The sequence below is a fragment of the Oratosquilla oratoria genome, chromosome 8, assembly GCF_046742065.1.
Source record: "Oratosquilla oratoria isolate Oo_2021 chromosome 8, ASM4674206v1, whole genome shotgun sequence".
Taxonomy (NCBI): Eukaryota; Metazoa; Arthropoda; class Malacostraca; order Stomatopoda; family Squillidae; genus Oratosquilla; species Oratosquilla oratoria.
Genome location: NC_134784.1, coordinates 3,802,922 through 3,812,921, shown reverse-complemented (window position 1 = coordinate 3,812,921; position 10,000 = coordinate 3,802,922). Strand labels below are relative to the sequence as shown.

Genomic DNA, 10,000 nt, shown 5'->3' with positions numbered 1-10,000 from the left:
CAGTCCAAATCACTTGACCGTATCCACTTAATCCAGACCAAATCACTTAACCTAATCCACTTGACCTAGTCCAAATCACGTGACCTAATCCACTTGACCCAGACAACCTGTTCGGCCTGTCCATCAACCAGAGATACTCTCTGTCCAGTTAACCAGTCACAGTCACATCACTAACTAGCTTCGTTGATTAGGTTAGAACTTCAGCCCCGGTAGGTCACCTCTAGAAATGAATAAAATCGCCTGGCGGCAGCAGGGTGGGTAATCACATACCAAAGCTCGTGCATTTTGTTCCCATGACCTGATGTGACCTGCCAATCTTGAAGACAAATGGTCTGCATTTTAGGTCAGTTTTATGTCTCAACACATTATGTGGCCTGTTAAAGCATGAAGGAGCAAATGTGACTGGAGTGACCTGTCAGACCTGAATATAGATATGATTATATGACCTGGTCTCACGCAGCATATGTGACTCTAGGTTCAATTTGTGCTTTGGACAAGATTGAGTGACCTGTATTGGCTTGACCTCCCATTTTTATGTGACCTGCCAATCATGATGATATACTAGGTTGAATGTATGTATGTGACCTGTAAGTGTAGGCCCTAAAATTGTGGTCCTGTGAGACATAATTATGTGACTTTAGAACTATACTGTGTTTTGTACAAGGCTGAGTGACCTGTTAGTTTATTTGAACCTGGCAATGACTGTATGAGTTGTATGTGACGTGCTAGTGTATGTAAAGAGTGATGTCATACAACAATATGACAGTAGTGTGATGATATAACGTGACGTCATCGAACACATGTGACATAACTTCATCACATGACCTCATTGACTTGTTAACCTCAGAGGATGACCTGATACATCGTAAAACATAACAACCCATCGGTGTGTGACCTGCTAGCCTGACAGATATCGTCACGTTGCATTGTGACGTACCCAGGGAAGTTGCATTATCATCATTTTGTGTGTGATGTGTGGTCATGTGACATGTTAACTTCAACACGTCTTGACGTGTTCATATGTGACCTGTCAAGCACATTAGATGATGCAATATAATGTGACCGGCAAAATATGTTTGCGTGTAGCCTGACAATGACCTAATCAAACACGTGTTATAACATGTTTGCGTGTGACCCGCTGGTCCATATTCAACCGTATATAGTAATGTGACCTGTCAGGTATCAGTATTCCTGAAGTTACGTTTTGTGTGTGTGTGTATATGTGTGGAGTGCCTAGGAGTGTCAATGTGGATGGAGGGAATAGGGAGGAAAAAAAAAGGAGTTGTGTTCGATCGCTCCGTAAGAGGAGAAGGAGAAGGAGGAAGAGAAGGAGGAGGAGGAGGAGGAGAGGTCGACTGTGAGTAGGAGCGAGCGCGGTGTGGAGGTGAGAGATGGAGGGAGAAGAGGGGAGGAGTATCACTGGACAGAACTGCAAGAGGAGGTGGAGGAAGAGGAGGAGGAGGAGGAGGATAGCGTTGTTGGTTATGTTGCACTTGCACTTGACTCCGCTCCCTCCCTCCCTCCCTCCCTCCCTCCCTCGCGCCTCCCCTCCCTCCCTACCTCCCCCGCGCCTCCCCTCCCTCCCTACCTCCCCCGTTTCTCTCTCGCGCCCTAGCTCTCTCTCTCTCTCTCTCTCTCGCTCGCTCGCTCGCTCCCCACCTCCCTCCCCACCAGTCGTCCTGGCGGGTGAGTTGGCTGAGTTGGAGCAAGAGGCTCTACGCTCGCGCAGTGTTCACAGGACTTCGCCGGAGCCTCGTCCTTCTACGTCTCGCCGTCGCATCATGGGGTAAGTCGCTAGCTATTCCTCCGTCGACGCCTTCTTCAGGAAGGTCGTCGGGCCGGGAAGGCGCTGTGCCCCTCCTCCTCTTCCTCCTCCTCCTCTTCATCCTCCTCCTCCTCCTTCTTCTTCTGGTGGATATTTCTACACGTCATCTTACCCCATTCTCCAAGGCTTCCTTCTCCCCCCCCCGTGCACCCCCCCTCCCCCCGTCCCTCCTTCGTCGCCTTCTTCGGCAGACCCTCCGATCCAGAGGGCGCTGTCATCGCTCTTCGGGTAGCGCGGGTTCCCTGCTTATCCAACCAGCTGTGATAGGACAGCTGGTTGTAACCTGACCCTGGTAGTAGTACTACTACAGCTTCTGGGGGTGGGGGTGGGGGGGTTGTGGGGGGGTGGGGGTTGCCCTTAGGTCCTGTCAGAGCCTCCTCCTCCAACAGCTTCGAGTGCAAAGAACTTCTCAGCTCTCCCCTCTTGCGTCACGGACGTTGTGTTTACCATCTCCTCCTCCTCTTCCTCCTCCTCCTCCTCCTCCTCCTCCTCCTCCTTCTCCGCCTCCTCCTCTCCTCCTCTCCTCCTTCACCTCTTACTCCGCCTCGTTCGCCCCCCTCCTCCCTCTCCTCCTCCTCCCGCGCCAGCTCCTACTCATCTTAGTCAACCTCTCCTCCTCCTCCTCCTCCTCCTCCTTCTCTTCCTTCTATTTATTCTCCCTCTTCTCTTTCTCTTACTTTTCCCCTCCTCCTCCTCCTCCTCCACTTACTACGGCTGCCTCCTCCTCCTCTTACTCCTTCCACCTCTTCTATTACTCTTCCTCCTCCTCCTCTTCCTCCTCTTCTTGATCCTCCTCTTCCACTTCCCTATTTTCTTTAATTCTTCCGTATCCTGTCCTTTCAGTTCTTCTTTTTCTTCTCTTCCTCCTCTTCCTCCTCCTCTTCCTCCTCTCCCTCCTCCTCTTCCTCCTCTTCCTCCTCTTTGCCTCACTCCTTTTCCTCACTTTGCCTCTATCATACAACACATTGACTTACTTTATTTATTCTATTTTGGCTAAGGACGCGTGATTTTTTATGTAGTGGGGGGGGACGGAGCCCCCCATAAACAGGAGTGGGGGTGTTCTGATCGTTTGTTTCCCCCTTCTCCCCCTCCCCTCCTACCCCTCCCCCCACGTCAACTTCACAAAATCTCCTGTTCTTAGACAGAACAAAATATGTAAAGTAACGCTCGCTTTGCCTCCCCCTCACCCTTCCACTCCCCCTCACCCTCCATCCACCTCCTTCCACCTCCACACTTACTCCACCTGCTACAACTCCATCTTCTCAAAGGCTCCTCCTACTCCACCTCCTCCTCCCTCCCATCTCCTCCTCACTCCCACCTTCTCCTCCTCCCTCCTCCCCCCGCCTACTACTATCCCTCCTCCTCGTCTTCCTCTTCCTCTTCCTCTTCTATCTCTGCTTCCATTCCCTCGTCCTCTTCTTCCACTACGCCATTTGTAACACTCTTCCGTTACGCTACCGTTACACACACACACACACACACACACACACACACACACACACACACACACACACACACACACACACACACACACACACACACACACACACACACACACATATCGTATCGTAACGCTCTCTCCGTAACGTTCGTTACAGTCACTGGTGATCATGTGACCTTTTCCTGTAACGGCTATAACATGTGACCGTTACACAGAACGTGGTGGCAAAGGTAACGGAAAGCAACGCTTTAATAGAAAGTGATGTCACAAGACGTAACGTTGTGACGTCGACTGTGAAACGTTATGTGACAGTGTTAGTGACAAAGTATAAATATGAACGTGTGTAACGGTGTAACGACTTCCAACGTTACAGTGTTTGGTGACGCCATCGCGACGCGACGATGGCACCACGAAAGTGTAACGTGCTAACTGGTGCCAATGATGCGACGATACGTAACATCGTAACGTCAACCTTGTCGAGTGTAACGGAGTGATGTAACGTCAACATGTGACGTGATACGTCGTTGTGACGCATTGTAACGTAGTGATAAATGTTGTGACAGTGAAGAATATGATTCGGTGTAACGGGATCCCGTTACAAGGGTTCTTATGTAACGTTTAGTAACCAAGTCAGTCTAAGTAACGTTGGTAAACAAGGAAAATGTCGTGTGTGTGTGTGTGCGTGTGTGTGTGTGTGTGTGTGTGTGTGTGTGTGTGTATGTGTGTGCGCGTATGTGTGCGTATGAATGTATGTATGTGTGCATATGTATGTGTGTCTGTATGTGTGCGTATGTATGCATGTGTTGTATTTTTTTAACTCTAGATACTTTGTGTGTGTATGTGTATGTGTGTACCTAATTGTATTTACATAAATGTATTTACTTAATAGTAATATACAGATTAAGAGATGCGATCTTATAGTACCATATGTTTTCACTGGTGTGTGTGTGTGTGTGTATGTGTGTTTGTACGTGTGTGTGTGTGTGTGTGTGTGTTTGTACGTGTGTGTGTGTGTGTGCGTGTATACGTTCGTGTGTGCGTCTGTATGACCGAGCGAAGATGGGGGCAACCAGCCCGCCAACGCACGTACGCACACACATATACACACACGCACGCACGTACGCACACACGCATATAAACTCCCGTATGCGAAAACATGAGGACACATGTGACCCCGCGCATGTATGTAAGCGGTCATGTGAACATGTTTACACGCACACACACGCACACACACACACACACACACACACACACACACACACACACACACACACACACACACACACACACACACACACACACACACACACACACACACACACACACACAGCGCGGCTTGCTGGTCTAGTGGTTAATGTCGAGGACTACCAACTCTGCAGGCCCGGGACATGAAAGTTTCACAAAACGACAAACCGTTACTGTCCTCCTTAAGCAGAGGATTAGTGAGCATAACGTCACAGGAATACGCATAGGTCGGACTGTACAGGCAAAGCAGCTCTCATCCGGAAGGGTAATAGCTGTCGATCACGAGTATTGCACGTGGCCCAAGATCTGGGTAAATTGCTTACACATATGTACACACACACACACACACACACACACACACACACACACACACACACACACACACACACACACACACACACACACACACACACACACACACACACACACAACCCCATTTTTCCTCAATATACCTTTGGTTCCTTCATTGCTATAACAAATGTGTTTTTGTTTGGGCTGTTTCCAGATGTATCATTAATGTATGATTGATTTTATCTACTTATTTAATTGTTGGTTTATTTTATCTATTTGGTCTGTTATCTATGGGGAATCATCTTCATAGCTCGGTCGTTTTAAAAAATGATAATAGTAATAATAATGATAATAATAATAATAATAATAATAATAATAATAATAATAATAATAATAATAATAATAATAATAATAATAATGATATTAATACATACATACATACATATACCAAAGGCTTTTTCCCCCTTACAAGGGAGGTAGCCAAAAAGAAAAAGACATAAAAACCATTCCCACCAATTCCATCTCCCAAATACACTCCACTCCCCTCCACCCTCTACCCTCCCTCTTATTTTGGCACCTCCTGGATGACGGGTCATCCCTGCATCTTGTCCACTGCCCTGGGTCAGAGGCAGTGTTGCAAGACACAGCATATCCGCAGCAAGGCCGCTTCATTAAATCGGCGACCCCCCTTCTCCGTCCCCTCATGCAGAAAATAATGATGATGATGATGATGATAATAATAATGATAATAGTAATGATGATAATAATGATAATAATAATAATAATTATTATTATTATTATTATTATTATTATATCATTATTATCATTATTATTATTATTATTATTATTATTATTATTATTATTATTATTATTATTATTATTATCATTATTATTATTATTATTTTAGAGAAAACAAAATATTCCATAAGAACTTCTTCCCACAGGGATGAATAAAATCACAAGACGGCAGGGGTAATAAAATGATAAGTACCACCCAGCACGCAAGGGGTTACACCAGATAAGGAGACTGCAAGAGACCATAAGGCTTACACTAGGCAGTTTCATATCCCTTCTCTTTAAACAACCAATTCCATTCGTTAACCACACTGTAGGTAAACCATTTCTCGTCTATTTCCTTCTTAAATCTAAAATTGTCCAATTTGAATTCGTGACTACGAGTCCTGCCCTGTTGTCTTAATAAATAAAACCACCTGACGGCATGCATAATGGGAGGAGACAGGACCACGGGGTATGTAAGGGAGGAGGGAAGGCAATATAGCAATTGTACATATACGAAGACTATTAACTGTTACTATATAATGATGAATAGGTAACTCAAAGATACGTTCATTCATGATATAGTAAACAAAACCTGCGTTGCCACATTTCGTCAGGGGCACCGAAACAGAATCAACGTTGAATTGGAGGCGACTGTGCACTTACAATTAAGATCTACCACCACTCCACTGCCCCCCCCCCCTTTTGGGCTGAATAAATTCAATTGGTGTTAACCAGAATAAAATACTTAGTCCAAAGACTTCCTATTGGGAAGGGTAAGGCTTCTTTCACACGTATCGACTTTTTGCCGTGCGCCGTCCACGACACGACGTCGTGCTCTCCAATAGCCATGGGTGACTTTGAACGCTTTCACAAGGTACGACCACGACGATGTGTCAGTGCGTCCATATACACTCATGGTTTCATGAGAGCACGACGTCGTGTCGTGGACGGCGCACGGCGAAAAGTCGATACGTGCGAAACGAAACTTAGTAATGGCTTGGGTATACATCACCGCGGTTTAGGATGCCTTCGGCTGAATAAGGTTGCTTGACGGCATTTAGGCCCTGTTCACACAGGCGGATGGAACCGCGCGGAAAACACGATGGTACCACAGAGTAAAGAAAAAAAAAAAACCGCGGTTGTGTGAACGCTTTCATTGACTTACAATGTAACTGAACCGCAGCGGTTTGTGCGTGGTTTACATGTGTTTTCATTGTCCGTTCCAGTATTCATATTTATTTAATTTATTTGTTTATATTATCATTATTATCAGTAGTAGTATCATTACTGTTATTATTGTTATTGATATGATTTTATTGTTATTATTGTTAATATAATAATTATTAATATTATCATTATTATTGTCTTTTCGTTTAGGTTTTCTGTTTTATTCATTTATTTATTTGATTTCGTCTTCGTTTTTCTTCTTCTTTCTGCTCCCTTCCTATTGTATCTTCATTTCTATCTATCTTCCCTTCTGGTCTCCTTTCTCCTTTTTCCATTTTTTTTTTCTTCTTTTTCCTACGCCATTTTCGCTTTTTTATTTTATTTTATTTACATTTTACTTTTTCTTTGTCCCATTCCCGTTTCCTATTCCTCCTCCTCCACCTCCTCCTCCTCCTACTCCTCCTCCTCCTCCTCCTCCTCCTCTCTTCTTTGTCTTCGTTTCCTCCTCTTGTTTGTATTCGTTTTGTATTCCTTACATTGTTTACGTCTACTTCTCGCTCAGTTTTTTCTTTTTTGTTTTTCTCATATCTTCCTTATCTTTTCTTATATCTTTTAAGAAACCTTTAATAGCTTACTTTTATCTTGTATTCTCTCTTATATCTAATCGTGTCGAATTTATGTTTTTCTAATTTGTTTTAGTATAATTGATCTCTTACATAAGTCGACGTGTTTTTTGTATCTACACTGCATTGGCTGTCCTCTTCTCTCTCTCTTTCATTGCCATACCATAAAACATCGCTCTTTTTCTCTCTCTTTTCCTCCTCCCGCTCTCTCCCAAGCATACGTGAATGATCACCTCTCTCCCTCACCTCTCTTCACCTTATTACGTGTACACCTGCCTCAACACCTGCACCACACCTGTCCCAGTGAAACCGACCCCACGCGGTCTGGTTCAGTCCCTCACACCTGCGTTGCTTGACGTACGCATGCGCAAAAGGAACAATCACAAGCCCAGGCGATGTTTTGGCCCGGGAAATGTAAAGACTGCACGAGTCAAATTCCTAGTACGGGTTTGAGTAGCGTTTCTGGAATATTTCTCCATTATATGATAGTTTTCATAATTTTACTTATTCAAAGTTGGATCTATATACATCATTAATGACGAACAGATATATACGGGAGATCGGATACTTGTATGGGGATGCGCATGCGCGCTTAAATATGGGGAAACGTTTACCAGTGGCCATCTTGCTTTCCGTCGTCAACAGAACGGGTTTTTGAAGTTTAAATTTTGTTTTCTTCTGCAAGCTTTGCGCGTCGAGCCACTGAACTCTCTCCCTCCTTCTCGCCTCTACTCTTACGTGCTTCTCAGTGATAAGAGAGCGTGTTGGCTGTTCAACACAACCCGCTACTACAAGACTTCAAGATTTGAACTCTGAAGACAGTTCGTGGTAGATGATTTGCAGCGAGTCTCTCTCTCTCTCTCTCTCTCTCTCTCTCTCTCTCTCTCTCTCTCTCTCTCTCTCTCTCTCTCTCTCTCTCTCTCTCTCTCTCTCTCTCTCTCTCTCTCTCCCTCTCTCTCCCCTCTCTCTCTCTCTCTCTCTCTCTCTCTCTCTCTCTCTCTCTCTCTCTCTCTCTCTCTCTCTCTCTCTCTCTCTCTCTCTCTCTCTCCTCTCTCTCTCACTCTTTCCTCTTTCTCTCTCTCTTTCTCTTTCCTCTCCCTCACTTTCCTCTCTCTCTTTCTCTCTCTCCCTCGCTTTCTCTCTTTCTGTCAGTTTCCCTCTCTCTCTTATTCTCTCTCTCTCTCATTCTCTCTTTCTCTCTCTCCTCTCTCTCTCTCTTTCCTCTCTCTCTCTCTCTCTCTCTCACTCACTCTCTCTCTTTCTCTCTCTCTCTCTCTCTCTCTCTCTCTCTCTCTCTCTCTCTCTATCTTTCTGTCAGTCTCCCTCTCTCTCTCATTCTCTCTCTTTCTCTCTCTCTCATTCTCTCTCTCTCTCTCTCTCTCTCTGTGTGTGTGTGTCTCTCCTCTCTCTCTCTCGCTCTCTCTCTCTCGCATTCTCTCTCTCTCTCTCTCTCTCGCATTCTCTCTCTCTCTCTCTCTCTCTCTCTCTCTCTCTCTCTCTCTCTTCTGCATGTTAAGGAATTATTATTATCATTATTATTATATCATTACCACTTCTGTTATTGTTATTATTATTATTATTATTGTTATTATTATTATTATTATTATTATTATTATTATTATTATTATTATTATTATTATTATTACTATTATTATTATTATTATTATTAGTAGTAGTAGTAGTAGTATCATTATTATCATCATCATTATTATCATAATTTTATTAATATTGCTGCTATTATTATTTTATTAGTAGTATTGTTAGTATTATTATTATTATCATCATTATTAGTAGTAGTATTTTTATTATTACTTTGGAACATACATTGATATTGTATTGGAGTAAATGTTGTTGCTGTTGCTGTTGTTGTGGGCTATATTTCCGAGGGTGTGGCACACTACTGAATAGAATCGCCAGACGAAGTGTCACGTGACACCGTACCTCAGCATCTTGTTCACGTGAACGTGGCAGTGACGATCTTTCTTTACGTGCTCGTGGCGTGACGCAAAACCACGTGGTGTTACCAACTGGTGTACGTACACGTGGTCGACGACTCTGTGTTGAACACTTGCGGCCTGGGGGAGGGGGGTGGGGGGAAGGGGGGTGATTGAGGTGGTCTAGTGGTTAGCAGGCTCAACCCGAAGGCTGTTTCAGTGTTTGACTTGAGTTTCACCTTGGTGAGCTTTTTCCTTGGGAAGGACTTTCCCATGATCAAAAGTTTCCAATAATTGCAATTGTCGTATATTCGTAATTTTCCAGTACTGGGAACTAAGACTTATAAGAATATTAGAATAAAAATGATTATCTGATATTTGGAGGTTTTGGAGTTTTTCGTTTTCGAATATTTAGAAACTTCTTGATTTTAGAAAGTTCAGTTAGAGAGTATTGTATAGAGAACTGAATAGAGCCGCACTATAAAAGATGAACAAGTCAATGAATAAATGAATAAATAAATAATAAATTACAATAAATAAACGAATAAATAGGTAAATAAATTGTTGAATAAAACTGAAAAAAAATGAATAAAACGTTTAGGGACAATGCCTGGCAGAAGAATCTTCAAACGTTTGTTTTGATATGACACTTTCATAAAGAAACGAGTGCACACACAAACAAATCCCATCAATC

General features: G+C 43.7%; 1 protein-coding gene across 4 annotated transcripts in view; it reads left to right on the top strand.

The window, feature by feature from the left end:
- The window catches only part of LOC143027552 (uncharacterized), a 182,300-nt gene that overhangs the window by 65,977 nt on the left and 106,323 nt on the right, over positions 1–10,000 (top strand). The window contains exon 1 of one of the 4 annotated variants that reach the window (XM_076188856.1): positions 1,681–1,786. The exons of 2 other annotated variants lie outside the window; for them this stretch is intronic. The gene's annotated coding sequence lies outside the window, so the exon portion shown is untranslated. Of the gene's footprint in view, positions 1–1,680; positions 1,787–10,000 lie in introns of those variants that run through there. One more of the 4 variants, XM_076188855.1, reaches the window with a different exon arrangement.